General features: G+C 39.2%; 1 pseudogene; it reads right to left on the bottom strand.

Annotated features, from left to right (window-relative positions):
- Positions 1-420: 420 nt before the first annotated feature.
- Positions 421-19,182, bottom strand: part of LOC132376103 (pyrroline-5-carboxylate reductase 3-like) — a 44,580-nt pseudogene continuing 25,818 nt past the window's right edge.

Genomic DNA, 19,182 nt, shown 5'->3' on the forward strand with positions numbered 1-19,182 from the left:
GGCGGGTGCTCAGGGCTGGGTGGGTGGGTAGCAGGCAGACCACCAGGGAGGGCAGCACAGAGCTGCAGGTGCGCAGGGAGTGGATGGGAGGCTGCTGCACAGGTGCGTTAGCCCTTTTACGGAAGGGAGATCGCTCTGCCTCGAGCCTCACAGCTGGTGGGTGGAAGGAAGGGGCTCCAGCACTCGGTCCTGCGTAGGATAGGGAGGCCCCCGTGAGCCCTGGGCTGCAGGCGGCCTGCCCCACCCAAGTTCCTGCTTAGGGCCCCAAGTTCCTGGCTTTCCTGGTCTGTCTGTCCCTTCATGGGCATGCTAAAGAGCCAAATCCTGCAGTCAATCAGATGCCAGGCGAGGGGACCCTCCAGGACTCTTGACCAAGGGAAGGGTCATCAGGACCAGCTCCACCTGCCATTTACCAGGAGCTTAGAGTCTGTGGAGGGGGCTCACATCCAGCTCTGTTCCCCGCTGGCCAGGACCCGTCCTCCACCTATCCTCCCAGGCTGCAAACAGCTCCTCCACCGGCCTGCAGGCTGCAGCGAACCTGAGTCCTCCGGAAGGCGCCAGGGAGGGAGGAGGGGAGGGGGCGGTACTTGGGGGCCGTGGCCCACACCCAGCGCCTGCGCCCTTCTTCCTGCTGCTCGCCCCGCCCTGCTCCGGCACGTCAAGCCCGTGGATGGCGGTGCCGCACAGCGTGCGCACGTGGTTCCGCAGCTGAGCCGGGTGCTGCCCGTTCTGCAGAAGCGTCTTGGCTGTCCCCCAGGGTCTAGGCAGCAAGGCGGTGGCCCAGGCCACTGGGCATGCCCAGCTCGATGGCATCTTCGGCCAGGGCCTCAGGAGGCGCACACAGAGGCCACGCCACTGCTCCTGAGGCGGGTGTGGACGTCCACGGGGGCCTGGGGCACCTCCTCCCCCGGCCCGCAGGCCTCCATTAGGGTCCGCAGGAGCCGGGGCTCGTTGCTCCTGGAGTGGCGGCCCTGCGTCCCCACCACGGCCCCCTCCTAGGCCACTCAGGGCAGGTTGGACGAGCCCCGCCGGCAGCACTCGCGGGGTCTGGGGCAGCAGCTCCTCCAGGTGCTCCGAGAGAGCCCGGCGGCCACGGACATCAGCCTGTGCTCGCGGTGACGAGCCACCTCCGCCAGGCCGGCTGGCAGGATGCCGGGTTGGTGGCAAAGGGAGCAGCTCTGCAGCACCTCCCGGCTGAACGGGTGGTCTGGCAGCCAGGGGCTGGGAAGCGGCTGAGGTTCCTGTCAGTCTGCGTGCTGGTCAGCGCGTGCTGAGCCTCGGCTTCTCCTGCTCGGATGAGGCCCCCGCCGTGTGGCCCACGGCGAGGAAGCCAGGCGCCGCGGGACAGGACTCCTCCGCCACCACTGCGCCCGGTCCAAGAGTCTGCAGTATCTGATCTGAACGGTAAGTTCTGAGAAATTCTAGTCAGTTATTTCATCAGGTTTTGTCTCTTCTGTGTTCTTACCTACATCTTCACGTTCTATATCCCCTTTTAGAAGGATTTGGAAACTTAGCATCTGTCGTGCGTTTCTCTTATTCTCTCTTTATTCGTGCAGACTTCTTATAAAAATTCCTCGGTTCAGCGTCGTCCATTCGTTCTTCGAGGGTCTCTTTTGCTTTTCATGCCATCTATTTGACTTTATTCAATAGTATCTTTCACAAAACCTCTAAGAGATGTATATTCATGACTGTTCTCCTTTCGTGTGACCCCATGACCTCTGTGATACTTATAATGATTATTTGAATGTCTTTTTATGATTTTCTAGTAACTTTTTAGTGGGAGTCAATTTCTCTCTTTTATGTACTGTTGTTTTTGTAAATATTTAGTGTGTACATCTGTGTCTCTATTTCTGCCTTGCAAACCAGTTCATCTGTACTGTTTTTCTAGGTTCCACATACATGAGTTAATATACAATATTTGTTTTTCTTGCTTCTGACTTGCTTCACTCTGTATGACAGTCTCTAGGTCCATCCATGTCTCTGCAAATGACCCAATTTTGTTCCTTTTTTATGGCTGAGTAATATTCCATTGTATATATGTACCACATCTTCCTTATCCATTCATCTGTTGATGGGCATTTAGGTTGCTTCCATGACCTGGCTATTGTAAATAGTGCTGCAGTGAACATTGGGCTGCATGTGTCTTTTTGAATTATGGTTTCTCTGGGTATATGCCCAGCAGTGGGATTGCTCGGTAGTATGGTAATTCTATTTTTAGTTTCTTAAGGAGCCTCCATACTGTTCTCCATAGTGGCTGTATCAATTTACATTCCCACCAACAGTGCAAGAGGGTTCCCTTTTCTCCACACCCTCTCCAGCATTTGTTGTTTGCAGATTTTCTGAGGATGACTGGCTTATACTTCTGATCTTGGCTTACAATTATGGTTTTCCTTCTCCTTCATTCTTTTAGGCACATCTCAATTTTTTTTTTTCAGTTTCTAATAGTATTTTTATTTCTTTTTATTTTTTTTAACATCTTTATTGGAGTATAATTGCTTTACAATGGTGTGTTAGTTTCTGCTATATAACAAAGTGAATCAGCTCTACATATACATATATCCCCATATCCCCTCCCTCTTGCATCTCCCTCCCACTCTCCCTATCCCACCTCTCTAAGTGGTCACAAAGCACCGAGTGGATCTCCCTGTGCGATGGGGCTGCTTCCCACTAGCTATCTATTTTACATTGGGTAGTGTATATATGTCCATGCTACTCTCTCACTTCGTCCCAGCTTACCCTTCCCCCTCCCTGTGTCCTCAAGTCCATTCTCTACATCTGCGTATTTATTCCTATCCTGCCCCTAGGTCCATCAGAACCATTTTTTTTTTTCTTTTTCTTTAGATTCCATATGTATGTGTTAGCATACGGTATTTGTTTTCTCTTTCTGGCTTACTTCACTCTGTATGACAGACTCTAGGTCCATCCACCTCACTACAAATAACTCAATTTCATTTCTTTATATGGCTGAGTAATATTCCATTGTATATATGTGCCACATCTTCTTTATGTATGCGTCTGCCGATGGACACTTAGGTTGCTTCCATGTCCTGACTATTGTAAATAGTGCTGCAATGAACATTGTGGTACATGACTCTTTTTGAATTATGGTTTTCCCCGGGTATATGCCCAGTAGTGGGATTGCTGGGTCATATGGTAGTTCAATTTTTAGTTTTCTAAGAAACCGCCATACTGTTCTCCATAGTGGCTGTATCAACTTACATTCCCACCAACAGTGCGAGAGGGTTCCCTTTTCTCCACACCCTCTCCAGCATTTATTGTTTGTAGATTTTCTGATGATGACTGGCTTATACTTCTAATCTTGGCTTCCAATTGTGGCTTTCCTTCTCCTTTATTCTTTTAGGCACGTCTCAATTTTTTTTTTTCAGTTTCTAATAGTATTTTTATTATGACATACTCTATTATGTCATAGAGTGTTCTGCCTATGTTTTCCTCTAAGAGTTTTATAGTGTCTGGCCTTACATTTAGGTCTCTGATCCATTTTGAGTTTATTTTCATGTATGGTGTTAGGGAGTGTTCTAATTTAATTCTTTTACATGTAGCTGTCCAGTTTTCCCAGCACCACTTATTGAAGAGGCTGTCTTTTCTCCATTGTACATTCTTGCCTCCTTTATCAAACATAAGGTGACCATATGTGCATGGGTTTATCTCTGGGCTTTCTATCCTGCTCCATTTATCTATATTTCTGTTTTTGTGCCAGCACCATACTGTCTTGATTTCTGTAGCTGTGTAATATAGTCTGAAGTCACAGAGCATGATTCCTCCAGCCCCGTTTTTCCTTCTCAAGATTGCTTTGGCTATTCGGGGTCTTTTGTGTTTCCATACAAATTATGAAATGTTTTGTTCTAGTTCTGTGAAAAATGCCATTGGTAGTTTGATAAGTGTTGCACTGAATCTGTAGATTGCTTTGGGTAGTATAGTCATTTTCACAATGTTGATTTTTCCAGTCAAGAACGTGGTATATCTCTCCACCTGTTTGTATCATCTTTAATTTCTTTCATCAGTGTCTTATAGTTTTCTGCATACAGGTCTTTTGTCTCCTTAGGTAGGTTTATTCCTAGGGATTTAATTCTTTTTGTTGCAGTGGTAAATGGGAGTGTTTCCTTAATTTCTCTTTCAGATTTTTCAGCACTAGTGTATAAGAATGCAAGAGATTTCTGTGCATTAATTTTGTATCCTGCTACTTTACCAAATTCATTGATTAGCTCTAGTAGTTTTCTGGTTGCATCCTTAGGATCTGAGGCCTTTAGTTTTCTGGTAACATCTGCAGACAGCGACAGCTTTACTTCTTTTCTGATTTGGATTCCTTTTAGTTCTTTTTCTTCTCTGATTGCTGTGGCTAAAACTTCCAAAACTATGTTGAATAATAGTGGGGAGAATGGGCAACCTTGTCTTCTTCCTGATCTTAGTGGAAATGGTTTCAGTTTTTCACCTTTGAGAATGATGCTGGCTGTGGGTTTGTCATATATGGCCTTTATTATGTTGAGGTAATTCCCTCTATGCCTACTTTCTGAGGTTTTTGATCATAAATGGGTATTGAATTTTGTCGAAAGCTTTTTCTGCATCTATCGAGATCATCGTATGGTTTTTAATTCTTCAGTTTGTTAATATGGTTTATCATATTGATTGATTTGCATATATTGAAGAATCCTTGCATTCCTGGAATAAACCCCACTTGATCATGGTGTGTAATCCCCTTAATGTGCTGTTGGATTCCGTTTGCTAGTATTTTGTTGAGGATTTTTACATCTATGTTCATCAGTGATATTGGCCTGTAGTTTTCTTTTTTTTGTGACCTCTTGGTCTGGTTTTGGTATCTGGGTGATGTTGGCCTCATAGAATGAGTTTGGGAGTGTTCCTTCCTCTGCTGTATTTTGCAAGTGCTTGAGAAGTATAAGTGTTAGCTCTTCTCTAAATGTTTGATAGAATTCTCCCATGAAGCCATCTGGTCCTGGACTTTTGTTTGCTGGAAGATTTTTAATCACAGTTTCAATTTCAGTGCTTGTGATTGGTCTGTTTATATTTTCTATTTCTTCCTGGTTCAGTCTTGGAAATTTGTGCTTTTCTGAGAATTTGTCCATTTCTTCCAGGTTGTCCATTTTATTGGCATATAGTTCCTTGTAGTAATCCTCATGATCCTTTGTATTTCTGTAGTGTCAGTTGTTACTTCTCCTTTTTCATTCTAATTCTATTGATTTGAATCTTCTCCCTTTTTTTCTTGATGAGTCTGGCTAATGGTTTATCAATTTTGTTTTTCTCAAAGAACCAACTTTTGGTTTTATTGATCTTTGCTATTGTTTCCTTCATTTCTTTTTCGTTTATTTCTGCTCTGAGCTTTATGATTTCTTTCCTTCTGCTAACTTTGGGTTTTTTTGGTTCTTCTTCCCCTAATAGCTTTAGGTGTAAGGTTAACTTGTTTATTTGAGATGTTTCTTATTTCTTGAGGTAGGATTGTATTGCTAGAAACTTCCCTCTTAGAACTGCTTTTGCTGCATCCCATAGATTTTGTGTCATCGTGTTTTCATTGTAATTTGTTGCTAGGTATTGCTTTATTTCCTCTTTGATTTCTTCAGTGATCTTTTGGTTATTTAGTAGTGTATTGTTTAGCCTCCATGTGTTTGTATTTTTTATAGTTTTTTTTTCCTGCAATTGATATCTAGTCCCATAGCGTTGTGTTCGGAAAAGATATTTGATATGATTTCAGTTACTTTAAATTTACCAAGCCTTGATTTGTGACCCAATATATGATCTATCCTGGAGAATATTCCATGAGCACTTGAGAAGAAAGTGTATGCTGTTGTCTTTGGATGGGATGTCCTATAAATATCAATTAAGTTCATCTTGTTTAATGTGTCATTTAAAGCTTGTGTTTCCTTATTTATTTTCATTTTGGATGATCTGTCCATTGGTGAAAGTGGGGTGTTAAAGTGCCCCATTGTTATTGTGTTACTGTCGATTTCCCCTTTTATGGTTGTTAGCATTTGCCTTATGTATTGAGGTGCTCCTATGTTTGGTGTGTAAGTATTTACAATTGTTATATCTTCTTCTTGGATTGATCCCTTGATCATTGTGTAGTGTCCTTCTTTGTCTCTTATAATAGTCTTTACTTTAAAGTCTATTTTGTCTGATATGAGAATTGCGGAACTGGGACTTAGCAGTGAGATGTAGATCTCTGTGAGACCTTTCGCTGTTTGATATTACATGGAGCCAGTAGGTCTCTGGTGGACCAGTGTCCGGAACTCGGCTCTCCCACGTCAGAGACTCAGGGCTAAAACCTGACCAGAGCACCAAGATGTTGTCAGCCACTCAGCTCTGAAGAAAAGGGAGAAAAAGAAAGAAAGAAAGGAAGGGATAAAGGGAGGGAGGGAGGAAGGAAGGAAGGAAGAAAATAATAAAATAGTAAAGAAAATTATTAAAAATTAAAAAATTAAAAAGTAATAAAAAAGAAAGAAAGAAGAGAACAACCAAACCAAAAAACAAATCCCCAATGATAACAAAAAAATGAACAGACAGAACACCAGGACAAATGGTAAAAGCAAAAGTATACAGTCAAAATCATACAAAGAAGCATACACATACACACTCACAGAAAGAGAAAAAGGAAAAAATATATATATTAAAAAAAAAAAAGGAAGAGAGCAACCAAATCAATAAACAAATCTATCAATGATAATAAGCTGTAAATACTAAACAAAAATAAATATAAACCTAGAAACAAATTAGGTCCAGAATGCAAACCCCAAGTCCATAGTTGCTCCCAAAGTCCACTGCCTCACTTTTGGGATGATTTGTTGTCTACTTAGGTATTCCACAGATGCAGGTACATCAAGTTGATTGTGGAGGTTTAATCTGCTGCTCCTGAGGCTACTGGGAGAGATTTCCCTTTCTCTTCTTTGTTCACACAGCTCCTAGGGTTCAGCTTTGGATTTGGCCCCGCCTCTGCAAATAGGTCTCCTGAGAGCGCTGTTACCCGCCCAGACAGGACAGGATTAAAGTAGCGGCTGACTGGGGGGCTCTGGCTCTCTCAGGCCGGGGGATGGAGGGCTACGGAATGCGAGGCGAGTCTGCGGTGGCAGAGGCCAGCGTGACATTGCAACAGCCTGAGGCGTGCCGTGTGTTCTCCCGGGGAAGTTGTTCCAGTGGTGGGCTGCACAGGCTCCCGTGAGGGGAGGTGTGGATAGTGACCTGTGCTTGCACATAGGCTTCTTGATGGCTGCAGCAGCCTTAGCATTTCATCCCTGTCTTGGTGTCTGTGCTGATAGCCGTGGCTCGTGCCTGTTTCTGGAGCTCGTTTAGGTGGTGCTCTGAATCCCCTCTCCTCACACACCCCAAAACAATGGTCCCTTGACTCTTAGGCAGTTCCAGCCTTTTTCCCGGACTCCTCCTGGCTAGCTGTGGTGCACTAGCCCCCTTCAGGCTGTGTTCACGCAGCCAGCGCCAGTCCTCTCCCTGCGGTCTGACCTCTGAAGCTTGAGCCTCAGCTCCCAGCCCCCACCAGCCCCAGCAGGCTGGTGAGTGCTGGTCGGCACCGATCCTCTGTATGGGAATCTCTCCGCTTTGCCCTCTGCACCCCTGTTGCTGTGCCGTCCTCTGTGGCTCTGAAGATTTCCCACCCCCCCCCCACCCCCCGTCTCCACTAGTGAAGGAGCTTCCTAGTGTATGGAAACTTTTTCTCCTTCACAGCTCCCTCCCAGAGGTTCAGGTCCTATCCCTATTCTTTTGTCTCTGTTTTTCCTTTTCTCTTTTGCCCTATCCAGGTACGTGGGGAGTTTCTTGCCTTTTGGGACGTGTGAGGTCTTCTTCCAGCGTTCAGTAGGTGTTCTGTAGGAGTTCTTCCACATGTAGATGTATTTTTGATGTATCTGTGGGAAGGAAGGTGGTCTCCACGTCTTACTCCTCCACCATCTTTAAACAGACCTCCACGTCTCAATTTCTTATGTTGTCTTTTTGACATTATCATGCATTTATTAGTTTTAATATATATTTTCTAATATTTCTATAGCTCCAATGGGAAGGCAGAAATTTTAGTATATGTTTAGTCCATTATCTTGAAATTTTAAATGGTATTAACATTTGAGTAAAGGTTGTTTTCAATAAAATAAATAAAAATACATATTCTTAAATATATTTATTATAATTCTTAGACATACTTTAATAATAAATTTATAACTATACAATTGCTAGTTAATCAAACATTTTCTGTTGTACTTCACTTAAAATAAGTGCTTGGATGATTTTGCTCTTGCAGTTTACTAAACCCAAAGGTTTGATCACGTTTTGGCCTATCGTGTCTCCCAATATTTATAATGGGACTCTGGGTCAGGGGCCAGGGAGGCTGGCATCTCCTGCTTTAGCGTCCGCTACATTGCCAATGTGAATGAATATAAACTAGGAAGGTGATAGCATCAGGAAGTGAACTAAAAAATAAATTATGTAAAAAGTAGAAAGAATGTCTCTGTATATATGATGTAATTGTGAATCACAGTTATATTTTTATTTGTACTAATAGCAATCTCATTTTCTTGGACATGAAATCTCATGATGAAGAATGCCAGATGTGGCCACTGTAAATGACACAGGGGTTCATGAGAGAATATTTTGCAGAATTATACACTACCCTAGAATTACCATGCTTTTCTTAAAACATTTGTTATCCTGAAAAGACAGTGGAACTAAGCTGAGCTTATAAATTACACTGGCATAAAGGGAAAATGGGCTCTGAGAAATAATGTAGTGCTACTACAAGAATTTCAGCCAGGAAACCTTCAAAGGATGGAAACACAAGCAAACAGGAAATGAATACTTTTTATTCTGATAGTCTACTCCATCCTGATGAGTGAAAGGCATTGCTTCTGATAACCCTGAACACAATCCTATGAAAATCAAAATAAGTACACCAAAAAGTTTATGACCAGAATAAAGTAAACGGTTCTGCCAAAATAACGGTGAAAAAAAGGTGACCAATACAGTAGGAAGGCAGGGTAGATGGACCTTCATTCTCTCTCAGTTCCTGCTCTTCATGGCCACTGCTGAAAACCTGAGTCAAAAAGCTAAGCACTATATCCACCAGACAGCAGACAACAGAAGCAAGAAGAACTACCATTCTGCAGCATGTGGAACAAAAACCACATTCACAGAAAGATAGACAAAATGAAAAGGCAGAGGATTATGTACCAGATGAAGGAACAAGATAAAACTCCAGAAAAACAACTGCATGAAGTGGAGATAGGCAACCTTCCTGAAAAAGATTTCAAAATATTGATAGTGAAGATGATCCAGGACCTCGGAAAAAGAATGGAGGCAAAGATCGAGAAGATGCAAGAAATGTTTAACAAAGTTCTAGAAGAATTAAAGAACAAACAAACAGAGATGAACAACACAATAACTGAAATGAAAACTACACTAGAAGGAATCAATAGCAGAATAACTGAGGCAGAAGAACGGACAAGTGACCTGGAAGACAGAATGGTGGAATTCACTGCTGCGGAAGAGAATAAAGAAAAAAGAATGAAAAGAAATGAAGGCAGCCCAAGAGACCTCTGTGACAGCATTAAACACAACAACATTTGCATTATAGGGGTCCCAGAAGGAGAAGAGAGAGAGAAACGACCCGAGAAAAAATTTGAAGAGATTATAATCGAAAATTTCCCTAACATGGGAAAGGAAATAGCCACCCAAGTCCAGGAAGCGCAGAGAGTCCCATACAGGGTAAACCCAAGGAGAAACACACTGAGACGCATACTAATCAAATTGACAAAAATTAAAGACAAAAAAAAATTATTGAAAGCAACAAGGGAAAAGCAACAAATAATATTGAAGGGAACTCCCATAAGGTTAACAGCTGATTTCTCAGCAGAAACTCTACAAGCCAGAAGGGAGTGGCATGATATATTTAAAGTGATGAAAGGGAAGAACCTACAACCAAGATTACTCTACCTGGCAAGGATCCCATTCAGATTCCACGGAGAAATCAAAAGCTTTAAAGTCAAGCAAAAACTAAGAGAATTCAGCACCACCAAACCAGCTCTCCAACAAATGCTAAAGGAACTTCTCTAAGTCGGAAACACAAGAGAAGAGAAGGACCTACAGAAACAAACCCATAACAATTAAGAAAATGGTCATAGGAACATACATATCGATAATTACCTTAAACGTGAATGGATTAAATGCTCCAACCAAAAGACACAGGCTCACTGAATGGATACAAAAACAAGACCCATATATATGCTGTCTACAAGAGACCCACTTCAAACTTAGGGACACATACGGACTGAAAGTGAGGGGATGGAATGCAAAGGGAAATCAAAAGAAAGCTGGAGTAGCAATTCTAATATCAGACAGAATATACCTTAAAATAAAGACTATTACAAGAGACAAAGAAGGACACGACATAATGATCAAGGGATCAATCCAAGAAGAAGATAAAACAATTGTAAATACTTACCCACCCAACATAGGAGCACCTCAATGCATAAGGCAAATGCTAACCTCTATAAAAGAGAAAGTCAACAGTAACACAGTAATAGTGGGGGACATTAATACCCCACTTAAAGTGATGGACAGATCATCCAGACTGAAAATTAATAAGGAAACACAAGCTTTAAATGACACAATAGACCAGAAAGATTTAATTGATATTTATAGGAAATTCCATCCAAAAACAGCAGATTACCCGTTCTTCTGAAGTGCACACAGAACATTCACCAGGATAGATCACATCTTGGGTCACAAATCAAGCCTCGGTAAATTTAAGAAAATTGAAATCATATCAAGCATCTTTTACGACCACAACACTATGAGATTAGAAATCAATTACAGGGGAAAAAAAGTAAAAATCACAGACACATGGAGGCTAAACAATACATTACTAAATAACCAAGAGATCACTGAAGAAATCAAAGAGGAAATAAAAAAATACCTAGAGACAAATGACAACGAAAACACACTGATCCAAAGCTTATGGAATGCAGCAAAAGCAGTTCTAAGAAGGAAGTTTATAGCAATACAATCTTACCTCAAGAAGCAAGAAAAATCTCAAATAAACAATCTAACCTTACACCTAAAGGAACTAGAGAAAGAAGAACAAACAAAACCCAAACTTAGTAGAAGGAAAGAAATCATAAATATCAGATCAGAAATAAAAGAAATAGAAATAAAACAATAGAAAAGATCAATAAAACTAAAAGCTGGTTCTTTGAGAAGATAAACAAAATTGATAAACCTTTAGCCAGACTCATCAAGAAAACGAGGGAGAGGACTCAAATCAATAAAATTAGAAATGAAAAAGGAGACGTTACAGTGGACACTGCAGAAATAAAAAGCATCATAAGAGACTACTACAGACAACTCTATACCAATAAAATGGACAACCTGGAAGAAATGGACAAATTCTTAGAAAAGCACGACCTTCTGAGACTGAACCAGAAAGAAATAGAAAATATAAACAAACCAGTCACAAGCACTGAAATTGAAACTGTGATTAAAAATCTTCCAACAATCAAAAGTCCAGGACCAGATGGCTTCACAGGTGAATTCTATCAAACATTTAGAGAAGAGCTAACACCCATCCTTCTCAAAATCTTCCAAAAAATTACAGAGGAAGGAACACTCCCAAACACATTCTACAGGCCACCATCACCCTGATACCAAAACCAGACAGAGATAATACAAAAAAAGAAAATTACAGATAATATCACTGATGAATATAGATGCAAAAATTCTCAACAAAATACTAGCAAACAGAATCCAACAACACATTAAAAGGATCATACACTATGATCAAGTGAGATTTATCCCAGGGATTCAAGGATTCTTCAATGTATGCAAATCAATCAATGTGATACACCATATTAACAAATTGAAGAATAAAAATCATATGATCATCTCAATAGATGCAGAAAAAGCTTTTGAGAAAATTCAACACCCATTTATGATACAAACTCTCCAGAAAGTCGGCATAGAGGGATCCTACCTCAATATTATAAAAGCCAAACTCACAGCAAACATCATTGTCAATGGTGAAAAACTGAAAGCATTTCCTCTAAGATCAGGAGTAAGACAAGGATGTCCACTCTCACCACTGTTATTCAACGTAGTTTTGGAAGTCCTAGCCACAGCAATCAGAGAAGAAAAAGAACTAAAAGGAATCCAAATCAGAAAAGAAGAAGTAAAAGTGTCACTGTTTGCAGATGACATGATACTATACATAGAGAATCCTAAACATGCCACCAGAAAACTGCTAGAGCTAATCAATGAATTTGGAAAAGTTGCAGGATACAAAATTAATGCCCAGAAATCTCCTTCATTCCTATACACTAACAACAAAAGATCAGAAGGAGAAATTAAGGAAACAATCCCATTCACCATTGCAACAAAAAGAATAAAATTCCCAGGAATAAACCTACCGAAGGAGGTAAAAGACCTGTAGTCAGAAAACTGTAAGACACTGATGAAAGAAATCAAAGATGACATAAACAGATGGAGAGATATGCCATGTTCTTGGATTCGAATAATCAATATTGTGAAAATGATTATACTACCCAAAGCCATCTACCGATTGATTCATTGCAATCCCTATCAAATTACTAGTGGCATTTTTTTACAGAACTAGAACAAAAAGTCTTAAAATTTGTATCGAGACACAAAAGACCCTGAATAGCCAAAGCAGTCTTGAGGGAAGAAAACGTAGCTGGAGGAATCAGACTCCCTGACTTCAGACTATACTACAAAGCTACAGTCATCAAGACGATATAGTACGAGCACAAAAACAGAAATATAGATCAATGGAACAGAATAGAAAGCCCAGAGATAAATCCATGCACCTATGGTCAACTAATCTATGACAAAGGAGGCAAAGATATATAATGGAGAAAAGACAGTCTCTTCAGTAAGTGGTGCTGGGAAAACTGGACAGCTATATGTAAAGAATGAAATTAGAACACTCCCTAACACCATACACAAAAATAAACTCAAAATGGCTTAAAGACCAAATACTATAAAACTCTTAGAGGAAAACATAGGAAGAACACTCTTTGACATAAATCACAGCAAGGTCTTTTTGGACCCACCTCCTAGAGTAATGGAAATAAAAACATAAACAAATGGGACCTAATGAAACTTAAAAGCTTTTGCATAGCAAAGGAGATTACAAACAAGACGAAAAGACAACCCTTAGAATGGGAGAAAATATTTGCAAATGAATCAATGGACAAAGGATTAATTTTCAAAATATATGAACAACTCAAGCAGCTCAGTATTAAAAACAAAAACAACCCAATCCAAAAATGGGCAGAAGACCTAAATAGACATTTCCCCAAAGAAGGCATACAGATGGCCACAAAGCACATGAAAAGCTGCTCAACATCACTAATTATTAGAGAAATGCAAATCAAAACTACAATGAGGTATCACCTCACACCAGTTAGAATGGGCATCATCAGAAAATCTAGAAACAAATGCTGGAGAGGGTGTGGAGAAAAGGGAACCGTCTTGCACTGTTGGTGGGAATGTAAATTGATGCAGCCACTATAGAGAACAGTATGGAGGTTCCTTAAGAAACTAAAAATAGAGCTTCCCTGGTGGCACAGTGGTTGAGAATCTGCCTGCCAATGCAGGGGACACGGGTTCGAGCCCTGGTCTGGGAGGATTCCCCCATGCCGTGGAGCAACTGGGCCCGTGAGCCACAATTACTGAGCCTGTGCGTCTGGAGCCTGTGCTCCACAACAAGAGAGGCTGCGATAGTGAGAGGCCTGCGCACCGTGATGAAGAGTGGCCCCCGCTTGCCGCAACTAGAGAAAGCCCTCGCACAGAAACGAAGACCCAACACAGCCATAAATAAATAAATAAATAAATTTAAGAAACTAAAAATAGAATTACCATATGACCCAGCAATCCCACTATTGGGCATATACCCAGAGAAAGCATAATTCAAAAAAGACACATGCACCCCAGTGTTCATTGCAGCACTATTTACAATAGCCAGGTCATGGAAGCAACCTAAATGCCCATCGACAGGCAACTGTATAAAGAAGATGCGGTACATATATTACTCAGCCATAAAAAGGAACGAATTTGGGTCATTTGTAGAGATGTGGATGGATCTAGAGACTGTCATACAGAGTGAAGTAAGTCAGAAAGAGAAAAACAAATACCGTATATTAACTCATATGTGGAATCTAGAAAAACGATACAGATGAACTGGTTTGCAAGGCAGAAATAGAGACACAGATGTAGAGAACAAACATATGGACACCAAGGGGGGAAAGTGGCGGGAGGGTGGGGTGCTGGTGTGATGAACTGGGAGATTGGGATTGACATGTGTACACTAATAGGTATAAAATAGATAACTAGTAAGAACCTGCTGCATAAAAAGTAAATAAATAAAATTAAATAATAATAATAAAAAGAATCTAAGCTCCAATCGCCACTTGTTCAATAAACAAACAAGGAAGCAAGTGAATTGGTGCGGAATAGGGAAAATTGGATGCATTGTTCACAGACCTGAAACAGAATTGATGGAGCCAGGAATGTAGGTGATATTTTTACAATTGCAAGGGTATAGCTGTTTAGTAATTTTGTTCTCACTTCACTTACTGCATGGAACTTAGAATTGTTTCTCTTTTAATAGAATATTTGGGAAAAGACTAGATGGTTTCTGCCAAGTGAAGGTTGCTATGTCGCATAGTAGATAGACCTCAGAAGACCTGGGTGGGATCCCAGATGTGCTTTCACTTGCTGTGGATACTGGAATAACGAATTAAATCTCTCTAAGGCTCAATTTCCCCAATTAGAAAAGAGGGTAGTAGAAACACGACCCTATAATATTTTTAGGATTATGAAGATGGGCTTATTGCCATTCCTGGCCTGTGTATTAAATCTTTCCCTGTAGTTTCTCTCAACTATACATTGCATGCCAACTTCTCTGATAATAAGTAGCCATTTGAACATCCTATGACTTGCTTTCCAGACTTATTAGTATTCATTTTCATGTTCTGAATTTAATATTCTTTGCTTATTTCCCGATTCATCCCAATTCCAAAAAGAGATTCATTTGACTACTTTTAAATAGACTTTTTCCTGCTTGATCAATTAGCTGTAACTCTCTACTGTGTTCAGAATTGAAAGATTATACTGCCTTTGATACTGGAGAGACTTTTAAAGATTTTTAAAATCTTTGGAAAATAAATGTTTAAGAAAGTTAGAGTTATTTGGAGTTGAAATCCCAAGTCCTACTCCTATTAAGAGCCCCAAAGTGAGATTTTTTTTTCCCTATCGTTAATTTTGGATGAAAACACTTATTTCAGCAAAATGAATTTTTGTCAATATTCAAACCATTGTGGTTGGTAAACTTTGGTTTTAAGTTGTGAAATATTAAATTAATGAGCACAATTCACTGAAATAAACCTTGCATTGAATTTTGCTTTTCCTTTTCACAGAACCATGCTATTTCTTCTCAATGTTTTATGTTTTTCTTAGTTATTGCAAACTTGTTTGATGATGGTTTCATATTGCTACTAAGTACTGGGGTTAACTGACCATTTTATAGTTAATGGATTCATCCTTGCTTTCCTCTATCCTGATGAACCTTATTAACTTGACATCTCCTTCTATTTATCCAGGTACATCTGTAGTCCACCAAAAAAGAAAGCAAATAGCTCTTAAAGCTATCCACTTTTTCCCTCAGAGGGGTGTAAACAAACACGATGCCAGATCTTTCAGTTATATTTGATATTTTTTTCAGGCACATAGATATAGTTTAATATGCACATTTAATGTACTATTTAATTATAAATGTATGTGCAATTATTAGGGTGATCACTTTGCTCTAATAGAAAATAAAATATTTTAAATGAATTCATTTAAAAGGTTTAAATAGCTTCAGTTAAAATTTTAGTATAAAATTTTACTGAAGTTTAATGCTCTTTTATTAGAGAAAAGAACAAACTATATTTTACACGTTACTCAATTAAACCAGTGAAGTATTTCCATTGTTCATCTATTTAAATTGAAAAACTATCAAGTATGAATAATTATTCAATTTTTCTCCTCTCTCAGCGTTTTAGGTATCATTTTTATTATTCTTTTAATGGTTACCTTAGAGATTACAATATGCATCCTTGACTTATTACAGTTTACCTTAACTTAGTTCTTTAACTACTTCCACAAAAGGCAAGCACCTTAGAAGGATTTAAATACATTTTACCCTTTCCTGTTTTGCTTCATATATATTATAAACCCCTCGGGACATTATTATTATTATTGTTTTAAACAACAATATGCATTTATTTTACCTGCATCATTACCCTTCTTGGTGCTCTTAGTGCTTTTCAGTGACTCCTAGCTTCTATTTAGTATCATTTTCCTTCAACCTGAAGAACTAGCTGTGACACTTATTGCAAGGCGGCTGGTGACAAAGATGCAGATTGTGTGTTTCTGAAAATATCCTTGTATTTCCTTCATTTTTGAAGGATATTTGCTAGGTATAGACTTTTAGAAGAGAAGATTTTTATTCTTTCTTTAAATATTTTAAAGATGCCATTTCTTGTCTTTTGGTTTCCATAGTTTTCATTGAAAAGTCAAGGATCGTTTTATTCCTGTTCCTTTCAAGAGAATTTTTTTTTAATGTTCTGGCTTGGCTTCATTTCATTGTCTTATTTTCTTTTTCCAGAAGTTTAATATGAATTGGCAAGATATAGTTATCTTTGCATATTTCCTTAGAGTTAACAGAGTTTCTTAAACCACTGAGTTGATGCATCTCATCAGTGTAGGGAAACTTGTAGCTACTATCTCTTCAAATATTGCTTCTTCCCATTCTTTCCTCCTCTTTCCATGGGACTAGAGTATCATTATTTTAGGACTATTAACTGTGTTCCACGTATTTCTTTTGTTATTACCATTCTCTTTTCTTCCTGTATTTTAGTTTTGATATATTTTTAGATTTGTTTCCTCTTCACTAATTCTCTCTTACTGTGTTCAGTTTGTTTTTAAGCCAATCCAATTAATTATTAATTTCAGATACTTTATTTTTCATTTCTAGACTGTCTATTTGATTCTTTTTTTATAGAGTTAAATTTACCATTGAAATTTTCTAACTTTTCATCTACTTGATGTTTTCTATTTATTTTCTCAAGCATATTTATTTTCTCAAGCATATTAATCACGGTTAAAGTCCCTGTCTGTCAACTCCAATATGTATTTTCAGTGTCTGTTTTATTTCATTTTAGTCATTCTGTTTCATTTTATTTCATTTAGTTCATTCCATTTTATTTCCTTTAGGTTATATTTAGCATGATATTTAGCATGTCTGATACTTAGCATGTCTTTCAAATTTCTATTGACTGTTGGACATTGTGGATATAATCTAAAGAGGTTCTTGATGATGGTTAATTTTCCTTTTGGCTGGCAGATAGAATACTGGTAGAAGAACTTGATCCTGTTAAGAGTTGGTTTTCTCAAGATTGCTTTGGCTATTCGGGGTCTTTTGTGTTTCCATACAAATTGTGAAATTTTTTGTTCTAGTTCTGTGAAAAATGCCATTGGTAGTTTGATAGGGATTGCATTGAATCTGTAGATTGCTTTGGGTAGTATAGTCATTTTCACAATGTTGATTCTTCCAATCCAAGAACATGGTATATCTCTCCATCTGTTTGTATCATCTTTAATTTCTTTCATCAGTGTCTTATAATTTTCTGCATACAGGTCTTTTGTCTCCTTAGGTAGGTTTATTCCTAGGTATTTTATTCTTTTTGTTGCAGTGGTAAATGGGAGTGTTTCCTTAATTTCTTTTTCAGATTTTTCATCATTAGTGTATAGGAATGAAAGAAATTTCTGAGCATTAATTTTGTATCCTGCTACTTTACCAAATTCATTAATTAGCTCTAGTAGTATTCTGGTAGCATCTTTAGGATTCTCTAGGTATAGTACCATGTCATCTGCAAACAGTGACAGTTTTACTTTTTCTTTTCTGATCTGGATTCCTTTTATTTCTTTTTCTTCTCTGATCGCTGTGGCTAGGACTTCCAAAACTATGTTGAATAATAGCGGTAAGAGTGGGCAACCTTGTCTTGTTCCTGACCTTAGTGGAAGTGGTTTCAGTTTTTCACCATTGAGAACGATGTTGGCTGTGTGTTTTTCATATATGGCCTTATTATGTTGAGGTAAGTTCCCTCTATGCCTACTTTCTGGAGGGTTTTTATCATAAATGGGTGTTGAATTTTGTCAGAAGCTTTTTCTGCATTTACTGAGATGATCATATGGTTTTTATCCTTCAATTTGTCAATATGGTGTATCACATTGATTGATTTGCGTATACTGAAGAATCCTTGCATTCCTGGGATAAACCCAACTTGATCATGGTGTATGATCCTTTTAACGTGCTGTTGGATTCTTCAGCAAACGAAGCAACTGACAAAGGATTAATCTCCAAAATATACAGGCAGTTTATGCAACTCAATACCAAAAAAACAAACAACCCAATCCAAAAATGGGCAGAAGACCTAAATCGACATTTCTCCAAATAAGATATACAGATTGCCAACAAACAATGAAAGAATGCTCAACATCACTAATCATTAGAGAAATGCAAATCAGAACTGCAATGAGGTATCACCTCACACCAGTCAGAATGGCCATCATCAAAAAATCTACAAACAGTAAATGCTGGAGAGGGTGTGGAGAACAGGGAACTCTCTTGCACTGTTTGTGGGAATGTAAATTGATACAGCCACTATGGAGAACAGTATGGAGTTTCCTTAAAAAACTAAAAATAGAACTATCATGCAACCCAGCAATCCCACTACTGGGCATATACCCTGAGAAAACCATAATTCAAAAAGAGTCATGTACCACAATGTTCATTGCAGCTCTTTTTACAATAGCCAGGACGTGGAAGCAACCTAAGTGTCCATTGACAGATGAATGGATAAAGAAGATGTGGCACATTTATACAATGGAATATTACTCAGGCATAAAAAGAAACGAAATTGAGTTATTTGTGGTGAGGTGGATGGACCTAGAGACTGTCATACAGTGAAGTAAGTCAGAAAGAGAAAAACAAATACCGCATGCTAACACATATGTATGGAATCTTAAAAAAAAAAAAAAGGTTCTGGGCTTCCCTGGTGGCGCAGTGGTTGGGAATCTGCCTGCCAATGCAGAGGACACGGG

Source organism: Balaenoptera ricei, chromosome 12 (genome assembly GCF_028023285.1).
Source record: "Balaenoptera ricei isolate mBalRic1 chromosome 12, mBalRic1.hap2, whole genome shotgun sequence".
Lineage (NCBI taxonomy): Eukaryota > Metazoa > Chordata > Mammalia > Artiodactyla > Balaenopteridae > Balaenoptera > Balaenoptera ricei.